This window comes from Girardinichthys multiradiatus, chromosome 11, assembly GCF_021462225.1.
Source record: "Girardinichthys multiradiatus isolate DD_20200921_A chromosome 11, DD_fGirMul_XY1, whole genome shotgun sequence".
Lineage (NCBI taxonomy): Eukaryota > Metazoa > Chordata > Actinopteri > Cyprinodontiformes > Goodeidae > Girardinichthys > Girardinichthys multiradiatus.
The window spans coordinates 44,892,795-44,917,823 of NC_061804.1; the positions used below are offsets into that span (position 1 = coordinate 44,892,795).

General features: G+C 42.6%; 1 protein-coding gene across 1 annotated transcript in view; it reads right to left on the reverse strand.

Moving 5' to 3' along the window:
• The window catches only part of ska2 (spindle and kinetochore associated complex subunit 2), a 44,451-nt gene that overhangs the window by 12,578 nt on the left and 6,844 nt on the right, over positions 1–25,029 (reverse strand). The gene's annotated exons all lie outside the window — the stretch shown is intronic.

Below are 25,029 nucleotides of genomic sequence, written 5' to 3' on the forward strand. Positions count from 1 at the left end.
TTTATCCATTTCATATGCACCTTTTAGGAATATGAAATCTACATTTAATTAGGGCTTGACCACATTCCACAGGATCATTAGACAATTATTTCATGACATGAATATAACCATCCCTTCTTACAGTGCTACTGAGTTGATTCTTCCTCATAAGTCAACCAAGGTGTCTTAACTCAACTTTTCCTAGGGGAATGATCTTAAAATAATTTAGTTGTATTGCTGTCCAGTCATTTTAGTGTGATTTCAGGATCTGATTCAATGTTCACCCTTTTGAATGTTTATAAGAACGTTTCAAGGTATATCATGTTTAGAGTTCCCAACAATATGTTCTGTGTTTCTATGATGCTTAATGGCACTCCTTTGATTTAAAATACCTTATTCTTACAACCATCAGGATTAACGTCATATACAGGTCCTTCTCAAAATATTAGCATATTGTGATAAAGTTAATTATTTTCCATAATGTCATGATGAAAATTTAACATTCATATATTTTAGATTCATTGCACACTAACTGAAATATTTAAGGTCTTTTATTGTCTTAATACGGATGATTTTGGCATACAGTTCATGAAAACCCAAAATTCCTATCTCACAAAATTAGCATATCATTAAAAGGGTCTCTAAACGAGCTATGAACCTAATCATCTGAATCAACGAGTAAGATTGTGGAGAAGGGCCGATTCCAGACCTTGGGGGACCTGCGGAGGCAGTGGACTGAGTCTGGAGTAGAAACATCCAGAGCCACCGTGCACAGGCGTGTGCAGGAAATGGGCTACAGGTGCCGCATTCCCCAGGTCAAGCCACTTTTGAACCAGAAACAGCGGCAGAAGCACCTGACCTGGGCTACAGAGAAGCAGCACTGGACTGTTGCTCAGTGGTCCAAAGTACTTTTTTCGGATGAAAGCAAATTCTGCATGTCATTCGGAAATCAAGGTGCCAGAGTCTGGAGGAAGACTGGGGAGAAGGAAATGCCAAAATGCCAGAAGTCCAGTGTCAAGTACTCACAGTCAGTGATGGTCTGGGGTGCCGTGTCAGCTGCTGGTGTTGGTCCACTGTGTTTTATCAAGGGCAGGGTCAATGCTGCTAGCTATCAGGAGATTTTGGAGCACTTCATGCTTCCATGTGCTGAAAAGCTTTATGGAGATGAAGATTTCATTTTTCAGCACGACTTGGCACCTGCTCACAGTGCCAAAACCACTGGTAAATGGTTTACTGACCATGGTATCACTGTGCTCAATTGGCCTGCCAACTCTCCTGACCTGAACCCCATAGAGAATCTGTGGGATATTGTGAAGAGAACGTTGAGAGACTCAAGACCCAACACTCGGGATGAGCTAAAGGCCACTATCGAAGCATCCTGGGCCTCCATAAGACCTCAGCAGTGCCACAGGCTGATTGCCTCCATGCCACGCCGCATTGAAGCAGTCATTTCTGCCAAAGGATTCCCGACCAAGTATTGAGTGCATAACTGTACATGATTATTAGAAGGTTGATGTTTTTTGTATTAAAAACATTTTCTTTTATTGGTCGGATAAAATATGCTAATTTTGTGAGATAGGAATTTTGGGTTTTCATGAGCTGTATGCCAAAATCATCCGTATTAAGACAATAAAAGACCTGAAATATTTCAGTTAGTGTGCAATGAATCTAAAATATAGGAATGTTAAATTTTCAACATGACATTATGGAAAATAATTAACTTTATCACAATATGCTAATATTTTGAGAAGGACCTGTATGCTTAGATGTCTGATCAATGTTTTGTGTTGATGAAAACTGATCGTTCATTTGATGGTAAATAAAAATTTTATTTTATTGTCATTAATAGTACAAGTTAAGGCTCTGATGACATACAGGCCTCCTTCTCTGCTAGTGCAACAATGCCTCTTTGGCATGGACAAGACATAGGTTGGTCCCGGAATAGATGAAATGCAGCCCAGACATGAACAACATTTTTTAACAAACACTGCATGCAGATAGGATCTCAACATGGGATGTCAAACTCCAGTCCTTAAAGGCGTCGTCCTGCAACTTGAGGGCTATGCCCCTGATCCAACAAACCTAAATCAAATGGCTTAACTTCGACAGTCCTGCTAGAGATTATTTCGTGAGGTATGCTAAAATAGAGACACGTCTGAAATTTGACACTACTTATCTAGACACAGAACAGCGGATAACAATTTGAACAAGAATGAAGAAAGATCTTCTGAACACACAGACCAGAAGACATGATTTGAAGTAACATGCAACAGAATTGTTTACTGGGTGAGGAAGACACAGTTCTGATTACAACAAACTTTGATGCCTCTCTGCCAGGTTTTCAAGCAGACAGAGATTTAAAGTGGACTGGCGAACCCCCCCGATAAAGGTGGGGATAAAGGATGTATTTCTGTCTATTCATCTTACAACCTGGAATTATATAGGTCACTCAAATAATTAAGAGATATGCCAGCACTTTTACTGGAAACCTTGACAATACTTTGCAGGCAATTCCAAGTTTTGATGGAAAGTGACCTGTACCAATAAATAAAAGCAAAGGTAAAACAGATTCAATAAAACAAGAACAAAACATCTTCATAAAAACAGGGCTGACATTAAAAGTACAAAGCTTATGATAAAAGTGAATACGCTGGTGCACTCTCTTTACAACGCAATCTACCTGCAACTCAAAACCCAGTTTTTTATCAATGAGTACTCCCAGGTATTTACACTGTGGTACCACCTCCACTGTTTGGTCGGTGATCACTACTGGAGAAATCAATGTGACGATTTATCCAAAGTCTATGCACATTTCTTTCGTTTAATTTACATTAATATTAGACCAAGCCATGTTTAGAGATTTCTATGCTAAGAAGAGACACAATTACAGAATCATCAGCAAATTTAATAATGTTGTGTCCACTCTGATGGTTCTAGCAGTCATTAGTGTGTAAAAACAAATAAAAGAGGTAAGAAGGCACAGCCCTGGGGAGAATTAGTAGAAGAAAAGAGGGGCTCAGATAAAACACTATTCACTCTGATTAGTTGTCGCCCCTCGGTTAGCCAAGAAATAAAAACACTATCAATATTAAAAAAGGGTCTTTAATTTATGTGCTAAAATATGATGTTGGATGTAATTAAAAGCTAAAGAAAAGCCAAAAAACGAAGTCTGACCAGCGGTGTAGTTCCCTCAAGATGTTTAAAAACCAAGTGTAAAAATGTCCCTAGTGTATCATTGACACCTCTGTTTAGCTTATAAGCAAACTAGAGGGGGTACAGTTTGTCCTGCGCCATGTTCACCTTCATAACAAGAGATGCTAAGCCACTGGTCTGAAATCATTAAGTGACTTCGAAATGTTTAAGTATGGGACCAGTATAATTGTTGACTCTTCCCACAGACTAAGGACCTTCTGCCGTTTTAAGGACGTCTGGAAAACATAGCAAAAACAAATCTGCAAGTTGAAAAGCACAGTTTTGTAGAAGACAACCTCCAATACCATCAGGTCCCAAACCTTTCTTCTCTTCAATCCCACGAAAGAGCTTTAAGACTCTGTCTCTGTCAATGCTAATAGTTCTGTGCTGAATTGAGAACCGAACCTCTAAAACCAGACACCTCGCTAAAACCATCAAGTGCTAAGAGCCTTTGTGTCATCCTTGACAGCACACTCTCCTTCACTTCTCACATCAACAGTGTCACTCGTTCTGGTTATTTTCACCTTTGCAACATCAATTGGCTCCGCCCCTCCCTCACACCTCAATCTACTGCCATATCCACAGTCTTGCAACATCACAGATCAACTACTGTAACTACTTCCTTTCAGGTCTCCCCAATAAATCCCTTCACAAGCTGCAGATAGTCCAGAACCTAGCTGCACGGGTCATCACCCAACCCCCCTCCTACAATCACATCTCTCCCGTCCTGAAGCAGCTTCACTGGCTCACGATCAAATTAGACTCGTATTACTTTCAAAAATATTCTTCTCACTTTCAAGGCCATCCACAGTCTCACCCCTCCTTATCTGTCTGACCATCTACATGTCTCCATCCCTGCTCCCTCAGATCAGCCTCCTCCATTCTACTCTCTGTATCCTCAGCTTGCCTCACCACCATCGGGTGCAGCGCCTTCAGTCGCTCTGTCCCTTGACTCTGGAACTCTCTGCCCCCTTACTAACGAAACATCACCTCTCTCTCACTGTTCAAAACATGGCTTGAAAAACCAATCTCTTTAGATTGGCCTACCTTTCTTAACTCTACTCACATGTATTTACTATTTTTGCACTTTGATTTGATTCAACTTTTTTAATGTTTGATTTTATTGACTGTTGGCCAATTTTTGTAAAATGTCCTTAAGTGTCTTGAAAGGGGCTTATAAATAAATATATTATTATTATTATTAAAACGATTATAAAACAAATTTAGTTCATTAGGGAGCTCCAGGTCAGTTTGGCCATTTAAGGAGATTGCACAATTTTTGTTCTGCATTTCAATCATGTATTTAACGAACATTCCATGCGTGAGCTACCAGTTCCCAGCAAGACTTCCATTTTATCTTTATATGCCTGTTTGGCCAATTTAATTTCCTTCCTCGCCTTTCTGTTGAGTTCCCTATATTTATCTCTAGTTCTATCATTAAAACTGACATTCCTCTGTATAACGACTGATAGTGGAAAAATGTAAATAGGTCATCCTGTTTAGTATCTGTTTTACTTTGTGTGTCGACTGAAGCTATAATGACTGAAGCCCCGCCTCCAGCCATGAGTGTAGCGACTGTGCTGCTATTAAAGTTACTGTGTTACATTAATTCACATTAAAAGTAATCTGCGTGAAATGATAAAAAATAAATAGAAGATAAAAACATAAATAAACTAAATATTGATAACATTTGTATTAATGTATATGCAAGAATGTCTTATTTATGTTTTTTATGTATAAAATGATCCACTAGGATATTTATCTGGACCACAACCCAACCAGAACTTATAAAATATGGCTCAGGGGTTCTGATGTGAGGGGGGGTGTGGGAGGAGAAGCAGAGAGGAGAAACGCTGCTGTCTGGATGGTGAAGCTCCAAAGTTTGCCTGAAGAAGTTACAATTTTGGGCTTTATGTAAAGGTTTTTGTCTCAGCCATGGCAATAACGAGGACAAGGACTTAAAAGCACAAAACTGCTGACTTTTGACCTTCGAAGTTAGTTTTAGGTTGGATATTGCATATCCGTGCTCCGCAGATTCAGTGGGCTCGTCCTCCTGTTTGGTCAGATGCAGGCAGTCTGATTACGGGAAGCTGCTCTCTGCCTGCTCAATCCTCCTGCAGACGCTGGTTCTCTGAAGGACCGTCAATAACTGTCCAAACCAAACACGTTGTTTCATGGAGGTTTTGTTTTGCGCGTTTAGGGGGAAATGTTTGTGCCTCTGAACAGCTGACATTTTGTGTGATCAGCTGATTTAAGATGTTATTAAATACATCGCTCTGCCTGCATGTAATTCAGAACGCTGATTTGTCCTTTTTCTTTTCTGTCGGCCTTCAGGCATGGTTTATGATCTGTTAATGGTAAAATGACGTGTATGACCTGCTCCGGCACAAGTCACATGTAGTCACGACTAAACCCCGGTCGTACCTGCTCAGGAGCAGGGACCAAATAAGCAGGTACCACTACATAAAAAACTGTAATGGAAACGCTCGCAAAGCGAGCCGGGTGGATTCGAGTAGGGCCAAATCGAGCCAGTGGAAAAGTGGCATTAGAGACGCCTGGAATGCAGGACCTTCCTCTGATATGATTGTTTACCCAAGAGAAGATACCTTTCTTCTCTCCGGGGCTTTACATCATGCTGACCTCTTTTAGATATCTGATGCTCAAGGTCTGTTTTATCTATGAATTGTGGACTACTTTCTCAGTCTGTGAAGGGTTATAAAAAGTCTGTGTTTTCCTGTCTTCAGCAGGACGGGTAGACTGAGACACTGATTTTGTTGTATCCTCTGGCTGTTCTCAATTCTTGCAAAAATTAATAAAAGTGCCACTTTGATTCTCACTGTTCTCCTTGTTAAGTGAATTAATTAAGGTGCATTTTGCTTTTTCCATTAACAGCTGGTGTCAGACGTGGGGTTTTACTTGACTGATCTTCTGAGGACACTGAGCGTCAGAAGATTCGGTACCGCCTGGAATCAGTTGTTGTAGCGTCTAACCCCTGTTAAGGAGTTTTAGAGAGCCAGAGGACTTCTGCCGTCGGAGTCCCTGGAAGTCAGCAGGAACCTGCACCTTTCTCCTGAGACAGTGACATAATTCTCTTTTAGCAAGCCTTAAAACAATTGCTTTTAAAATTCTAAAATAGTTTTTTTTTATTTATTCTAAAATTCAACTTTTAAAAGGTAGTCAAAATTAGAATTAAAATTAGAATAAAACAAAATAAGTTAATCTGTGTAAAAGTAAAAAGTAAATCTAACTTTCCTTCTAAATAACTGATGAAGCTTTCTACTGCAACAGAAATAAGGCAAATTAGGATTTTTCACCTGGGAACCAAAAAGACCCCCCACAGGATCGCATGCGTAGAGAGGGGCGCTTCTAAGTTAAGCTTGGAGGGCAGGCAGGCATGCCACTTCTTAGAAAGACTACGAAAGAGATGTTTACAAAGCCCATTCCATGGGCAACACCTGACTGCTATGTCTGAGCTATGCCCAGTAAAGTTGTGTACAAATGTGGTCTATGGAAGAGTGGCAGGAAGAAAACCATTGTTAAAAGTGTTGGACCATTTGTTTGATACCATACCTCCCAGTATCGTCTGCTACTATACCTCCCAGTATCATCTGCTAATCCAACTCCCAGCATGCATTGCAGTTAACAAGAAGTGGGCGTCGCAGCTCTGATGTCACAGTGGCCTATATAACAACACATGAGACGCTGCACCATTGCTTTTTCTCCCACAGGAAACCAAGACGCTGTTTCCGCGCAACAGAGGCGCACATCATTCTGGAGAAGAAACTCACACGTGGGTTTCATTCATTCTATTCTATTCACTGGCCAAACTTGTGAGAAGCTCAACGAGCTTAAGGCTTACTGGGATAAGACCAGTAAGTGTATCCTTCCGATTGAAGCTCAAGGAAAACACACGGAGGTTTTCCAAGGAGACGAAATTTTCCTCTTTGTTTTTGCTCCAGTCGACTGCTCACGGTCCGTCATATTTTTCCCCTTGTGCCAAAGGAGGAGAAGCCGACCGTCCTTGAGTTTGTTACGGATGCGTAACAAATCTCCCCCACTCTCCCCTGCTTCAGAGAAGACGACATCAAGTAATCCCGTTCTTATTTTATTTCTTTTAAAAATAGCTTGGGCAGGATAGAGTAGGATTTTAGGGCAATTTACAATCGCCACTTATTGTAGTCCAATGTGTTCTAAGTTGTATGTGCAATAAATGTCTTATTGAAGCTTTGACTGCTGTTGGACCCTGAAAGCCGCCGTGCTTTGAAGCTGTGTGTCTCACTCGTTTTGAACATCTGAGCGCAGACCCAGGTGAACTTAAAAGTTGCTTTTCCTCTTGTTCCAGCTAGTAGCAGCCAGCCACTAGCACAAGCAATTTCCTCATTTAAATAAATTAATAAAAGCTGCTGGAGGACATAATGACCACTTTCACTCTCTTCGCTACATTCTCACAATACTCTCTAATTCTGCATTATTTGCTGTTATTTCAATTTTAACTTTATGTTCTCTCTCTTTTCTCTTCCTAGAAGCTACACCTGGCCTGACTCTGTGTCTACCTGTGACACCTTTCTGGAGAGGGGCATCATCCAAGCTTCTGCTGGCAACAACTTAATGCTCACCCTCTACCGATGATCCACATGGCCCTGTCTTTCAGTGTTTAACCCTTTCTCTCTCCTAGACATGGCGATTGACTGAACTTTTACTGTGACTAACTCTATGTTCTTTCTTTCAGATTCTAACCTTGAAAACTGGCTCAGAGTTTATCTGTTCTTTCTTTCTAGGTGAACTGACCAAAGGACCTACATCCATTAACATTTACTTTTCCTTCCCATAGAAAGGACTCCTGGATCAGTGCTTCTTTGTTCTCTTTGTGTCTCTGCTCTGTTCTCTCAAACCCCCAGTCGGTTGTGGCAGATGGCGGCTCACACTGAGGCTGGTTCTGCTGGAGGTTTCTTCCTGTTAAAAGGGAGTTTTTCCTCTCCACTGTCGCTACATGCATGCTCAGTATGAGGGATTGCTGCAAAGTCAACGCCAGTGACTGTCCACTGTCTCTACATGCTCATCCAGGAGGAGGGAATGCTGCAAGTCACTGACTGGATGCAATCTTCTGGGTTTCCTTAGACAGAAAAACTTTTTATCCAATTTGAATAAATAACTGAATCTGACTGCACTGTTCAATGGTTAGGATTAATTGGAATATATGTACCTGACTTTGGTGAAGTGCCTTGAGACGACATGTGTTGTGAATTGGCACTATATAAATAAAACTGAATTGAATTTAAATTGGGGGCGTCTGCACCTGTTTTGCACCTAATATCCATTGCACGTGCAATCTTTGAAGATTGTACTTAACACGCCCACTTATTGCATGTGCAATTTATTTATAGTACAAGCAAATTAGCATGTGCTATTTGGGATCTTTGAAGATCAGGCCCTTAGTATTTTTCCACCTAAAAGTTTTATGACCCTTTGTGTTTCACTGAGCTCCCACTTTGGGGGTTTTATGACTGGTGGAGGCCACTCCAAAAGCTTTGTTCCATTACCATTTTTGCCCATAAACTGCTAGTGTGACTTTCATAGACACTCAATGTTGTTTTATTTTTGTTTGGTTAGTTATTTTACCCCTTTTTGTACAGAACTTTGCATACTTGATTAGGTGAAGATTATTGAATCAGAATAGCACAGTGTATCAGGGCTGTTAATTTAATAAATGTTCACATAGATAAGGATAAGGGTTTTTGTTTATTTTGAGCGAGAGTGATTTATCTGTCAAAATAAGGTCAAAGTTCACCCACCTTCGGTGAAGCGGTTGATTAAACAGTGAAATTTAGCGTGGTTTATGGTTAATAATTATCAATTATTAATGATAATTTACTAATTGTAATTATTAGGATTTTGAGCCCATAATCACAACAACAGAGGGCATCTCTGATTTCTATTCATAAGTAATGATTTTTGATTAAGAAATTATTTTCTTAATTATGTTTATTAATGATTTGTAAATATAATTTTTGAAAAGTATTAGTTAATCAATAATCCTGGAAGACCCACTGTGGCTCAGCCTCCTGCCAAGTGGTAAATACTTCAATGAATTTACCTCAGCCCGAGGATCACTCAGGATCCTCAAGACCAGACTGCAAGATCGCTCCTCGCTTCACCTGCCCTGCCTGTCCACCCTCTGTCATTCAACACCAGAAGGAGCCCGTTCGCACAGCACACCCACCTTTCAGCCTCAGTCTCCGTGGCTTGCTCTCTCCTCCCCAGAATCCACATATTCATCTACAAATAAGGCCTGCATTCAAACCTTCAACGTTCAGAACCATCTTCCTGACCACAACCGTCTCTCATAGTGAGCCAACTCCTGAGGCCAGATGGCTAAAGAGTCCCGACACTGCTAGAAAACCTCATTCAAATAAACTTGTTTAAACCTTTCCTGTCTCTCTGTTGTGCTGCTCTAGTCTCCTTCTTCAGAACCCAACATGACACTGCAGGGTTGTTTTAAGACTACAGACTGGGATGCACTGTGCCAGCCACATGGAGAAGACATCAATGCCATGACTGCTGAAATTTTTTTTTTTTAACAAAACGTTTTTCACAAATACGCAGTCTGATTTACAAGAACAAAAAAGAACAAAATATTTATGATTGGAATTTGTGCCCATACATCTGCAGAAACAAATGACTTCGCATTTGTCGTATGAGTCGTGTATCAGAGGTGGACATTGAAGAGATGGTTTGAACTTCCTCCACTCTCCTCTTTGTTCCTGCTCTGTCCTTACCATTTGCAGAAATACACCGCTCCTGGTCAGAAATAGCCAATCAGAGTCAGAAGGAATGTTTAAGCAGTGTCAATTAAGCTTGAGTACACACTACTCACACCCCTCCCCCGCACAGTGCATACCATCATTCATGCTCAACATTGCCATTGTGCTGAAGCTGTGCTGATGTCTTTGCTAACAGCGATGTGGTAATGATTTAAGGACTACGTTAGTAGTTAAAGTTTGGCCAGGCCATAGTCAATGTAAAGCATATCGTTGATGTTTCATCCCTACCAGTGAATGTGCCCTAGCAGTTTATCTGCCGTCATCTATGGCACTGCTTACTAGTCTGCACGTTCATGGAAGGCTCCACTGTGGGTGAGGAGCTGTGAGGTACCTGTAAGGTGTGCTTGTTCAAATCTCCAGGCTAAGTCCACAGCTTTCTCAGAACTCCCTACTGCAGCTTTAAGGTATTATTTGAGCTTTTGAGATGATAATCAGCTGCTTCTGGTTGTAAAACAAAAACCAAAACCTAAAAAACTCATTGTTGCTGTAGCTACACATCCTAACAACTTGTTTAGTTTGTAAAATGTAGCAACAAAAATCCTTACGGCTGCACAGCAATCAAAACCAGAAGGAATAATCTGCCATGCCAAATCATTGTTTCAACAAGAAAAAGAGAAATAAAAGATTTAAACAAACAAATAAATCAGATTTAATGCAACAGAGCAACTCCAACATGCTGTCAACTTGAGTAGCACAGTTCTACAACAAGAATATTACATTAAATTATGTTCAAAAATACTTTATTTATTTATTCTAGAATTGTGCCGCTCAAGGTGGCAGCAGGTTGGAGTAGCTCTGTTACTTTTGATTCTGATTTATTCTTTTTTGGGAACTATTCCTCTTGTGGTGGATACAGTTGATTTTTTTTTGGATGACTGTCCACTCCAGTGTCGGATGCTGTGCATCTTGGAGGATTTTTTCTTAATACTTTCTATTTTTGGACATTTGTTATGATGCATTGCCATGGCAACGGGGTTGTTTCTTACAACCGGGAGCAGCTGATTAATATCTCAAAAGTTCAAATAATACTTCAGCTACAACCCCAAATCCCTGACGAGTTGAAAAGGAGACGCCGTGGATGCAGAGCAGGAGCTAAGAGAAGAGAGAGAAGGAGGAAGTTCAAACCATCTCTTCCGTCAATTTTGATGGGCAATGTGAGATTGTTGGGAAACAAGTTGGACGAACTCCAAGCCCTACAAAGGACCCAGCCAGAGTACCGGGCATGCAGTATTGTGTTTTACTGAGACATGGCTACAGGATCACATCCCCGACTCCAGCGTCTCTCTGTCGGGCTTTTTAACCATGCGAGCAGACAGAGATTTAAAGAGGAGTGGCAAATGTAAAGGAGGTGGACTGGCAGTACTTGTGAAAAACAGATGGTGTAATCCAAGACATGTTACTGTGAAGTGTCATCTCTGCAGTCCAGATATTGAACTGTTGGCAGTAAATTTTTGTCCATATTATTTACCCAGAGAGCTCACCAGTGTTATTTTGGCAACAGTTCCACCTTCCGCTGTTGCTGACACTGCATGTGATGCCATCAGCTCAGTTGCTGCTAAGCTACAGACACAAAACCCCAATGCTTTTGTGGCAATTTCTGGTGATTTTAACCATGCTTCACTCTCTGATACACTTCCAACGTTTCAACAATTTGTCAGCTGCTCTACCAGAGAAAACAAAACATTGGATTTGTTTTATACAAATGTCAAGGACTCATACATCTCTACAGCAAGACCTCCTCTAGGCAAATCAGATCACAATCTTGTTTTTCTCTGCTCGAAATATAAGCCCCTTGTTCAGAGGCAACCTGTAATAAAGAGGACTGTGAGAAAATGGTCACAGGAAGCTGAAGAAGCTCTGCAAGGTTGCTTTGAGGTTACAGACTGGGACGTACAGTGCCAGCCACATGGAGAGGACATCAATGCCATGACTGTGTGTAACCGACTATACATCATCCCCACCAGAACCATGAGATGCTTCCCCAATAACAAACCTTGGATCACTAGTGACCTGAAGGACATGCTTAACAAGACAAAAAGAGCCTTCAGAGAGGGAGACAGAGAATTATTGAGGATTATACAGAAGCAACTTAAAGTCAAGATAAGAGACAGCAAGGAGGTGTACAAGAAGAAGCTGGAGAGCAAGCTCCAGCAAAACAATATCAGAGATGTGTGGACAGGGATGAAAAAGATCACAGGCTTCAAGCAGAAGGATGATCAGACCGATGGAGGTCTGGACAGAGCCAATGAACTGAACACATTCTTCAATAGGTTCAGTTCAGAAACCAGCTTCGCATCCTCCTCTCCTGCTCACAGCCAAACAGACATTCCATCTTCCTTTGACCCACAGCTGTCCAGTAAAACCTCACATTTTTTATCTTCCACCTCAGCCCTAGACCCTTCTGCTTCTACATGTTTGCCTTCAACCATATCAGAAGATGCTGATGCTTCCTTTGCTTCCCCCTTCCACCTGTGTGTCTCAAGAAGTCAGGTGAAGAGACAACTGTAGAGACTGAATAGGAATAAGGCTGCAGGTCCAGATCATGTCAGCCCTAAAGTCCTGAAGGCCTGTGCAGAGCAGCTCTGTGGGATTCTGCAGCATCTCTTCAACCTTAGCCTGGCCCAGAAGAAAGTTCCGGTGTTGTGGAAGACCTCCTGTCTTGTTCCGGTACCAAAGAAAACTCACCCATCAGTCCTCAATGACTATAGAACTGTTGCCCTGACATCTCACATCATGAAGGTCCTAGAGAGACTCCTGTTGGCCCACCTGAATAAGCAAACAGTAAACCATCAGGACCCCCTTCAGTTTGCTTATCGCTGTGGAGTTGGAGTTGAAGATGCCATCATACACCTGCTTCAACAAACCCACTGTCATCTGGACAAAGTCAGCAGCACTGTGAGGATCATGTTCTTTGATTTCTCCAGTGCATTTAATACAATCCAACCTGATTTGCTTTGTCAGAAACTCCAGAAGACTCAGGTGGAGGCCTCAACAATCTCCTGGATCAAAGACTACCTGACCAACAGACCACAGTTTGTGAGATTGAAGGGTTGTGAGTCTAACCAGGTAGTCAGCAGCACAGGAGCACCACAGGGGATGGTACTCTCACCATTCCTTTTCACTGTGTACACCTCAGACTTCCAGTACAAGACAGACTCCTGTCATCTGCAGAAATACTCGGATGACTCTGCAGTCGTGGGGTGGATCAGAGATGGACAAGAAGCTGAGTACAGGAAGGTGGTGGACCGCTTTGTGGCATGGTGTGGAAACAATCATCTCATCTTGAACGTGACTAAAACAAAGGAGATGATTGTAGATTTTAAGAGAAACAGGAATAAGTCCAATACTATTTCTATCATGGGAGAAGAAGTGGAGGTGGTGGAGGAGTATAAATACCTTGGTGTTCACCTGGACAACAGACTAGAGTGGAGATGCAACTGTGAAACCATCTACAAGAAGGAACAGAGCAGACTGTACTTCTTGAGGAAGCTTAGGTCCTTTGGTGTTTGCAGCAAGATGCTGCATATCTTCTATAAGTCTGTTGTGGAGAGTGTGATCTCTTCTGCCATCATCTGCTGGGGAACCAGATCAGAGCCAGGGACTTAAAAAAGCTCAACAAGCTGATAAAAAAGGCTGGCTCTGTTCTGGGGACTCCTCTGGAACCTCTGGAGATCATTGTGGAAAGACGGATTCTTCATAAAATGAAGAACATTATGGAGAACCCTGAGCATCCTCTTCATGAGACTGTCCTACAACAACAGTGTCTTCAAACAGAGGCTTCTTCAGATCTGCTGTAAGACGGAGCGCTACAGGAGATCCTTCCTGCCCACAGCCATCAGCATCTACAACGGCTCTTTGAGGAAACCTTCATAATATGAGCTATAACAACATTTAATTTCCCTTTGAGATTAATAAAGTATTTTTGAATTGAATTAAATTGAATTTAAATCCCCATAAATTAAAGCTTTCTCCAACTTAATTATGGAAGATTAAAATCAGTAAAATAGTTTAAAAAGACCAGTACGGCAATAGATTAACAAGCAGTAAAAGTGTTTCTAGTGGAAAGCTAATTAAAGGAGGAAGATTTGTTGTTGATTGAGCAAGAGGTCAGAAGGGCAATAACACTGGATGATGACAGCATAGGTTTCAAATCAGCTGGTCGTAGTGAGACTAGCAGCAAACACCTTGTCCAGTCAGACAATTTCCAGCTGCGCCAGGGGACCACCTACTTGTTTAGCGTTGCGAGCGTCAAGAGCATGGTGGTCTGGCTGCAATCTACAGAGTCCACAGCATTCAATGAGAAGAACCAAGGCTGCTGGGGCTATGATAGCACGTTTGCAACCAGGATCTGAAGAGCAACCAGCAACACACTAGGGATGCTCACAATTCAATTCGGGAATCCCCGATCTGCTTGCTCATCTTTACTTGCATGCCAGCCCATGAGCCACTTTTCTAAGGTTTCTTCTTAGCTGACACACAAGGGGGGGAATGGGAAAAGGTTGAGTGGCCTCGTACTTGAATTCAGGTGCACATACTCTGTTTCGTCACAGGGTTATGTTGGTGTGTGCCGTTTTTGGGTTCTTAACACAGAGAGGGCTTTAACTCAGAACTCTCCATCCTCCTGTTCCCTCTTTAAAAGGAGCCCTTTACACTCTCTGTCTATGTATTTTGGAAACTATGTTAAATGTATATAAATGATGTTGAAACAGGACAAACGGTTCCCAAATTGCATTTTTTTCTTCGGCCTTTAGGAACCAGTGAAGCCCAAATCTTAATAGGCTATCTATTCTCATAGATTCTGGGGTTACAGTATGTAAGGAAATACACTGCTCAAAAAAATAAAGGGAACTCTTAAACAACACAATAGAACTCCAAGTAAATCAAATGTCTGTGAAATCGAACTGTCCACTTAAGAAGCAACACTGATTGACAATCAATTTCACATGCTGTTGTGCAAATGGAATAGACAACAGGGGGAAATCGTTGGCGATTAGCAAGACACACAAAAAAGGAGTGGTTCTGCAGGTGGGGACCACAGACCACTTCTCAGTACCTATGCTTTCCGGCTGATGTTTTGGTCACTTTTGAATGTTGGTGGTGCTTTCACACTCATGGTAGCATGAGACGGATACTACAACCCACACGAGTGGCTCAGGTAGTGCAGCTCATCCAGGGGGCACATCAATGCGAGCTGTGGCAAGAAGGTTTGCTGTGTCTGTCAGCGTAGTGTCCAGAGCCTGGAAGCACTACCAGGAGACAGGCCAGTACACCAGGAGACTTGAAGGAGGTCGTAGGAGGGCAACAACCCAGATGCAGGACCGCTACCTCTGCCTTTGTGCAAGGAGGAACAAGAGGAGCACTGCCAGAGCCCTGCAAAATTACCTCCAGCAGGCCAAAACCGTGCATGTGTCTGCACAAACAGTTAGAAACCGACTCCATGAGGATAGTATGAGAGCCAGACGTCCACAAATGGGGTTGTGCTCACAGCCCAACACCGTGCAGGACGCTTGGCATTTGACAGAGAACACCAGGATTGGCAAATTCGCCACTGGTGCCCTGTGTTCTTCACAGATGAAAGCAGGTTCACATTGAGCACATGTGACAGACGTGACAGAGTCTGGAGACACCGTGGAGAGCGATCTGCTGCCTGCAACATCCTTCAGCATGACCGGTTTGGCAATGGGACAGTAATGGTGTGGAATGGCATTTCTTTGGAGGGCCGTTCGACCCTCCATGTGCTCGCCAGAGGTAGCTTGACTGCCATTAGATACCGAGATGAGATCCTCACCCCTTGTGAGACCATATGCTGGTGCGGTTGGCCCTGGGTTCCTCCTAATGCAGAACAATGCTAGACCTCATGTGGCTGGAGTGTGTCAGCAGTTCCTGCAAGACGAAGACATTGAAGCTATGGACTGGCCCGCCCGTTCCCCAGACCGGTATCCGATTAAGCACATCTTGCTGTGGTGGCCTTCCTCTAATGCTTCCTTCTGGGGCTCTGACCCCTGGCCGGGTGCCGAGCCGCGGTTGGCGGTCGGGGCGGTGGAGCATGTCTTATGCCTGCACTGGGGAGGCTGGCAGGTTGTGCTCGGCCTTGAGCACTTGGCCTGCCCAGCCTGATTACCCGGCTGATAAGGTAAGGTAAGATAAGGTAAATTTATTTATATAGCGCTTTTCAGTAACATGACATTCAAAGCACTGTACAAGTTTCCCGGTAATGAACTGACAGGCTGGGGCTGCTGGCGCTGGCCGGATGGTTGGGTGGTGTGCTGCTCTGCTGGCTTTCGTGTCCAGGGAGGCAGCGAGGTGGCGGACTAGAGGGTGGCGTGGAGGGGCTGCAGCGTGTGGGGTGGGGGGAGAAGGCAGGGGGAGAAGGCAGGGTGACGGCGTGGTAAGGTGTATTCGTCACTTCCTGTTTTCACTGTTGCACTCGGTGGGTTGTTTGGTGTGTGAAGGCTCTCTCGTTTGATCTGATTTCCCTCTAATGTGATATCTCTTACTTGTTCTAATACATAAGCACGTTATAACACATACTTTCTGTTGCTGGATTTAACATTTGGGGACTCTCCGTGTCTTACACGATTTTTCAAGTAGTGGTAAGGTGTCGCTAGCTTAGTGTTAGTTAAGTTAGTAAAATTACTCCTCTGCCTCCTTTAGTGATAATGGTACGTGTAATAAATGTAGCATTTTTGTAGCTTTGGAGGCAAAGGTGTCGGAATTGGAGGCCCGGAGAGCCACCGAGGGTAGCTCCCCGTAGCACTCCTTCAGCAGAGCCCGTGCAGCCGGGGCCTCAGGTTGGCTGGGTGACGGTACGTAGAAAGCATAGTCCTTGATCCCAGCCCACCTGTCTGCGTTTCTATCAGATTTTTCCCGCTCAGCGACACACCCGCTGAAAAGCCAACTCTGGTAATTGGAAGCTCCATAGTCAGAAACGTGGCACTAGAGACACCAGCAACCATAATCAAATGTCTACCAGGGGCCAGAACGGGCGACATCAAATCCTACCTGAAACTGCTGGCTAAGGATAAGCGTAAATACAGTAAGATTATTATTCACGCTGGTGGTAATGACACCCGTTTACGTCAATCAGAGGTCACCAAAGTTAGTTTTGCTTCGGTGTGTAAGTTTGCCAAAATAATGTCAGACTCAGATTTTATCTGGTCCCCTCCTCGATCTGATCAGTGATGACATGTTTAGCCGCATGTTGTCATTCAACCGCTGGCTGTCTAGGTGGTGTCCAGAAAACAATGTGGGCTACATTGATAATTGGCGTACATTCTGGGGAAAACCTGGTCTGATCTGAGAGACAGCATCCATCCCACTATGGATGGAGCAGTTCTTCTTTTTAGGAATCTGGACAAATGTATTAGTTCTCCAAAACTCTGACAACCCAGGGTTCAGATCAGGAACCAGGGTCGTAGTTTAACTTTGCTAGTTAGTGATCTGATTTGTGACAACCAGATAGATTTATTTTGCCTTACTGAAACCTGGCTACAGCAAGAGGATTATGTTACTATAAATGAGTCAACTCCTACTAATTATTAAAATTTTCACATTCCTCGAAATACTGGGCAAGGAGGAGGAGTAGCAACCATCTTTCAGTCCAATTTATTGATTAGTCCTAGACCAATCAAAAGCTACAACTCTTTTGAATATTTAATCCTTAGTTTTCCTCATCCAAATTGCAAAGCACTAAAACCACTTCTGTTTGTTATTTTGTACCGTCCACTAGGCCCTTACTCTCAATTTTTAGATCAGTTTTCAGACCTTTTATCTGAATTAGTGTTAAATTAAAATAAGGTTATTATAGTGGGGGATTTTAACATTCATATTGACGCTGAAAGTGATAGCCTAAATATATCCTTTAATGCTGTCTTAGACCCAATTGGCTTTGCTCGAAACATTAACAAACCTACCCACCTTTGTACTCATTCTCTGGACCTTGTGCTGACATATATCATTGAATGTAAAGACATAATATTTTCTCATAACCCTGTCCTGTCTGACCATTTTTATAACCTTTGACCTTTGAGTTTAATTTAGCTGAGTACTTCACACCTGAAACAAAATTTCATTATAGTAGATCATTATCAGACAATACCCCCTTGAAAAAGAAGGTAATTATTCATAGGAGGCTGGCTCCGTGGTTTAATTCAGAGCTGCGTACTTTAAAGCACAGTGTTAGAAAATTGGAGAGAAAATGGCGCTCTACACACCTAGAGGATTCCTACTTAATTTGGAAAAATAGCCTACTGTTGTATAAAAAGACACTTCGCCAAGCCAGAACAGCTTATTTCTCAACATTAATAGAAGAGAACAAGAATAATCCTACGTTTCTCTTTAGTACAGTTGCTAAACTTACACAGAGTCATAGCTCTGTTGAGCCATCCATCCCCTTAGCTCTCAGCAGTTACGACTTTATGGGATTCTTCTTAAATAAAATTTATTTTATTAAAAATAAAATCTTTGACATACTCCCGAAGATGATTACTTCATCCTCAGCATGTGAGACAACATTGGAAGTAACTGTAGAACTTGATCTGTGTTTGAACTGTTTTGATCCTGTGGAGCTTCCTACGTTATCAGAAATATTAGCTTCATCTAAACCTCCAACTTGTATGTAAGACCCAATCCCGACCAAATTATTTAAGGAAGTGTTCCCTCTGATTACCAGCCCCATTTTAGATATGATTAATCTATCCTTAGTAAATGGACATTTACTACAACCTATTAAGGGAGCTGTAATTAAACCTTTACTTAAGAAACCGTAGCTTGATCGAGATGACTTGAAAAATTACAGACCTATATCCAATCTTCCATTATTATCTAATATTGAGAAAATAGTTGCTAATCAAATGTGTGAGCATTTACACAGCAATGAGCTGTTCGAAGAGTTTCACTCAAGCTTCAGAGCTCATCATAGCACTGAAACAGCTCTGCTGAAAGTCACTAATGATATTCTTATGGCCTCAGATAATGGACTTGTGTCTGTACTTGTCCTGTTAGATCTCAGTGCTGCATTTGATACAGTCGATCACAATATTCTCTTAGAAAGGCTGGAATATTCTGTAGGGATCAGGGGAACAGCGCTAGGCTGGTTTAGATCTTATTTGTCTGACAGATTCCAGTTTGTTCATGTAAATGATAAATCATCTTTAAACTCCAGGGTTAATTGTGGAGTACCACAGGGTTCAGTACTTGGGCCAATTCTCTTTACCATATATATGCTTCCGATAGGTAACATTATCAGGCAGCATAGGATAAATTTTCACTGTTACGCTGATGATACTCAGCTTTACTTATCCATAAATCCTGATGAGCCCAACCAGTCAGATAGACTACAAGCATGTCTTGAAGACATAAAAACTTGGATGACTTTAAATGTTATGCTTCTAAATTCAGACAAGACAGAAGTTGTCCTCTTTGGACCAGAGTCTTTAAAAAAGAAACTGCTTAGTCAATCACTTAACCTGGATGGCATTAAATTGACCTCCGGTAATAAAGTAAAAAACCTTGGTGTTATTTTTGACCAGGACATGTAATTTAAATCCCATATTAAACAGGTTTCTAGGATTTCCTTCTTTTACCTCCAGAACATTGCCAAAATTAGAAATATCCTATCCAGGAGTGACGCTGAAAAACTAGTCCATGCATTTGTTATTTCAAGGCTGGACTATTGTAACTCTTTACTATCAGGATGTCCACACAATGCAGTTAAAAGCCTTCAGCTTATTCAAAATGCTGCAGCAAGAGTTCTGATGAAAATTAAAAAGAGAGATCATATTTTCATATTTCTCATACTTGAGCTTCCCTTCATTGGCTCCCTGTAAAATCCAGAATATAATTTAAAATTGTCCTCCTCACATATAAAGCCCTTAATGATCTAGCTCCATCATACATCAGCCATGACCATACGTTTGGCTCTAATTTCCACATAGATCATCTGATCTGCACCAAATTCAATGTGATTGATCCTAGTCCAGTTCCCAACAGAGATCTGATGACATATTTGGTGGGCGTGGCCTAATTCGTCCACAGCGCCCCCTAGAAAATAAATAAAAAATCAGCCCTAAGCCATAGTTTGACCAAGAAATCTGAAATTCCGTACACATATGTATCTTCTCAGGACCTACAAAAAAGTATCTTGGAGCATTGGTCCAAACCCCACAGGAAGTCGCCCATTTTGGATTGAAGTTGCAATTTTGACCCTGTTTTGGCCGTTTCTAGCCCGCATATCTGAGCGAACTCCTCCTACAACTTTTCACTTAGAGACGTGAAAATCACTCAGTATACTCTTAAGGCAATGGGGATCAAAAGTTATCAAAAGCTTTTTGATACATAAAAGCGCGTTGGCATGGCCACGCCTCAAAATATGACTTTTCGCCATAAAAGACAAAACTGATAAAGCTCCTACAAGGAAAGTCACAGACACATGAAACCTTCTGGGATTGATCTGCCTCTAGGCCTGAACAATATTCACTGATCAGATGCTGACATCACCAAAGCCCCACCCCCTGAGAACAGGAAGTGTAATGTTTCACTTAGTGTGGTCCATGTTTGATCCCCTCAACCTAATCAACATGAAACTGTCTGAAGTGAAAGATAACATGATCGTCTAAGTTAGTGTCTAGTATTGACTGGTTTGGCTGGAGGGTGTGGCTATGATGCCGTGGCAAATTCTGATGTCACGCCACTGCCATACGTTTGGCTCTAAATTACACATGCGTGGTCTGATTCACTCCAAACTGAATATCCTTGATCTTTGTCAGCCCCTAAACAGCTCTATTACATTACATTGGAATTTGGATCAACAGCGCCACCTAGGACATTTTAACTGTTCTATCTCCCTCATAGATCATCGGATCCACTTCAAATGTAGTATACATTATCAGGGATCAATGCTGAACATATTGCCGCAGTCAGTTTATAACATTATTTCAGCCCCATCCACTAATAAACATGTGAACTGTGCTCTTACCCTGCTAATTGAACCTTCACACTCTGCTCTTACTGGTGCAATGTGCAATCAATGAAAACTGGATACCAGTCTGGTCCAATTTGGCCATGAAACCTCCCACACTAAAATGACAGGTGTTTCAGTTACATTGTCCAACCTCTGTATGTACCTGACTTTTGTGAAGTGCCTTGAGACAACATGTGTTGTAAATTGGCGCTATATAAATAAATTGAATTGAACGGAATTGGGGGGTTATGTCCTTTTCCTGGATGTGGGGTCACTGCCATTTGGATCTTCTGAGCGGCGATGGTAGAGCTGAGCTGGATAATGTTACTCCCTGGGCTATCCCTGGGCTATCGTTGCAGTGGAGGTGATGTGTTGTGTAACGGTTGCGCGGGGCCCTTGCTCTGCTGTCGCAGCACGCTGTGTTGTGGGGCCCAGGATGTCAGGATATCTGTGTACTGGTTGGGCGAGGTTTCCCTGTGGGGAAATTCATCTTAGGGGTCATTGGGGGTGGGGGCCTCACGGGGTTAGGATAAAAATTCATTGGGGGGTTGGGACTGTTTCATCCTGTGGCGGCTCTGGTTGTCAGGCTAGTTTGGACCATGTAGACTCCTCTTTTGAACTCGGCACCTTCTCCGGATGAGGATAGGGGTCGTTGGGGACTGGGGTCGGAGAGGGGGTCGGGGTCTGGGCCAGGGTCGCTCAGGTTCAGGCACCAGCCCAGGCTATCCCAGCCCAGCCCAGCCCAGGTTTGGGTGCAGGGGCGGTCTGACTGTCTTCGCCCCACAAATTAAGGGGACCACCTCCTGTGTCCGGGGGCTGGGACCTGGGAGTATGGAGTATGTATGGGGAGTGTGAGTGAGAGTACGACGTCCATTGATGTTTACGTTGCGTGCGTGGGTGTGAGTGTTTTTATGTGTACGCATGAGGGTGGGGATGTGTGATTGTGACTGTGTGTGCCTGTTTTTGTGTCATGTTGGGTCTTGTACTGCTCCCTCTCCTGGATCAGTTTAAGTCCCCCCATCAAATGTGGGGCCTATTTCCTTCCCGCACACTACCTGCTGGTGGTGTCTCTGCCCACTAGTGCATTTGTGGTTCTCGGTGTCCGGGGCTGGGTGCTTTGGTGTGTTCCGGCTCACTCACTGTAGCTGCTTGCCGGGGCCTGGACCCCTGAGCTCTGTCTGGCCTCTGCTTGGGGAGTGATATATCCCAGGGTCTCGGGTCTCTGGGTCCATGGCTGGATCTGGCGGGCTTAGATGGCTGCCTGTGTGGCCTGTGGGCAGCTACCTGGGGCTTCTGCACTGTGGCGGCTGGGTGGTTCCCCTGGGACTCCCCTGCTCTTCTCTGGGGGGGTCTGTGGTAGTCCCGGCGGTTGTTCTCCTGGGGTTCCTGTGCTCTGGGGGGACTTTTGATGTATGTGGCTCGGATCTCCTTTGTATCTGTCCCAGGTCCAGGGGTGCAGGTCTGTGGCTCCTCACACTTGCTATTGCATATTTTTTATGGAGAAACCTTGTATACACAAGCGGGCTGAAACTCAGACCCAAAGGTGTTTAGATTCAGGTGTTAATAGATGCACAAATGTATATTGTATATTGATCCGCATTTACAACTAAATACATCTGGCATTCTTAAGTACCGTGCACTATTTGGTTAAAAAGCTGTTAATATGAATGTTTCTGCAGGTGTTGAAGCAAGCAGGGTGTTATCTTGTATTCTCTTCATCCTTCTTCTCTCCTCCATTCTTTTCTCCTTCTCTCCCCTTTTCCTTTTAGCCCCACCTCTCTCTCTTTCGTGCTTCTTATTTTTCTTTTTGTTTCTGTCTCTGTGTCTGTAACACGTGAAATAATCCCCAAGTTTCTAATAAAGTTTATTTTATAAATATCAAGCAGAGCTTTAAAGAGTTATCTGTAATGCTCCACTTATGAAAGTAAATCTGTTGGGCTTTTTCTTGGCACACAGACAATAATTGAGCATTACTCTGCCGTACAGGACATGGTTAAAAAAAAAAAAAAAGATATCAGCTTCTATGTTGGGTTCATATATTTGTACATCCAATTCGAGAGAATTCAGGGCTTCACCAACCATGGACCTCATTGCACGTCACTGAACTGAGATCAAATATAGTCTTGGAATTATCAAATATTAATGTATTTGCATGTTATAGGCTATTAATATATCACAAATAATCCCAACAACATTTTTATAAGAGCAATAATTAGGCCTACACTGATACACAAACAGGTAGAATAATGATAAACGGGTGTTTTCATTGCCTATGTAAACCTGATTTGTCAGATGTAATATTTTCTTATTAAAACTAAAGAAAACTAAAAATTAAATAAAAACTTTGTCTTCTGTTTTTGTCATTAAATAGTTTTTGCAGGACTTCTGTTTTTTGTTCATTTTTCATATTAACAAACATTGTCAGAAAACGAAACTATGATCCTGACAGGCTGCCACAGGTCCTGATTATTTTTTTCTTCTATTATTTCAAACCGTTTTACACAAACGGAGAAGGTCATTGCTATTCTTTTCATCTGCCTGCATTTTCTCCACATAGCAACATGCCATCAGTGCACACTGCACGATGCTGTTGTAAATTGCAGCTGCCTTTGGGACACACATGAATGACAAACGAATAATGAATGCAATTATTTGCAGTTTCAGTGCAAATAATTGCAGTTTTAGTGTTATTAACTGCTGATTTAAGAACACTACAGGTGTTATATAAACATATTTGCATCTACTCTTCCCAGAATTTGACAACTTTGCACTGAAACACCCGGTACTACATATTCATTGAGGCGAACATGTAAACTGGACAGGGGTGTTTTCTGCGCTTCTGATCTCATTGTGCATGCAAGTATATCACGCTGCGCATGTTTCTAAGGATGCTGTCCGGTTGCAAGAGGCACAAAACGTCTCTAGACAGCGAGAACGCCAAAAGGAAGAGAGACAGAGATCTGTCACAGCCTCTCAGCACAATCCTGTCCACCCACGTGAATATCTTGTGGGACCAGATCCCGGTCCGGTAGGGCCGTAAAGTGGGGGTGGGGGTGATGCCCCCCATTCCGGTACCATTGACTGGAGTGGAGATGCAACTGTGAAGCAATCTACAAGACGGGACAGCAGACTGTACTTCTTGAGGAAGCTTAGGACCTATGGTGTTTGCAGCAAGTTGCTGGATATCTTCTATAAGTCTGTTGTGGAGAGTGTGATCTCTTCTGCCATCATCTGCAGGGGAAGCAGCATCAGAGCCAGAGACTTAAAAAAGCTCAACAAACTGATAAAGAAGGCTGACTAGGTTCTGGGGACTCCTCTGCAACCTCTGGAGATTATTTTGCGAGGAAGGATTCTTCATAAAATGAAGAACATTATGGAGAACCCTGAGCATCATCTTCATGAGACTGTCATACAGAAACCGAGTGTCTTCAGTCAAAGGACCTGTAAAACAGATTGCTTTCCTTTTAGGATTAATAAAGAATTTGATATCTTGACTTTGCTATATTGGGCCCCAGCCATGGATTAAAACATAGATGGAACATCAATGAACTTTACACAATCAAAGGCCGGTATGAACCTCTCTGCACCTTTAAATAAACACTAACCTACGTTCTAGCATGCCAGGAAAAGGAGTCAGAGCTGGAATCCCTCAACAAAAACACTTTACCTACTTCCACTTCCCCTCTATATGGATGCAGACTGCAGCTAGCAGGCAGGTACGCTCGTCACCTGAATGTCTTTAAACTCGCTGGCGAGTATAAGACTACTACTTAGAAGATTCCTTGGATCCAAAGTGACAAAAATCTGGCAGAGGTATCTCGCATCGCGGCCACCAAAGCAGACGCAATATGCCGTTGTTCAGCCCGCAACGACGCTGGACCGGACTAGGACAACTGTGCACCTCAACTAGTCGCTCTAGCGCATCTTTTCTTCAAAAGAGGTGGTGTTTGGGCAAAGAAAATTAGTGTAGAATGAAATAATCAAAATACTATTGCTTTCAAGAGGTTTGCTTTGCTTGTGTTGAGAAAACCCAGCTACTCAAGTGCTTGCACTGTGATTGACGGTTTCAAGGTGTTT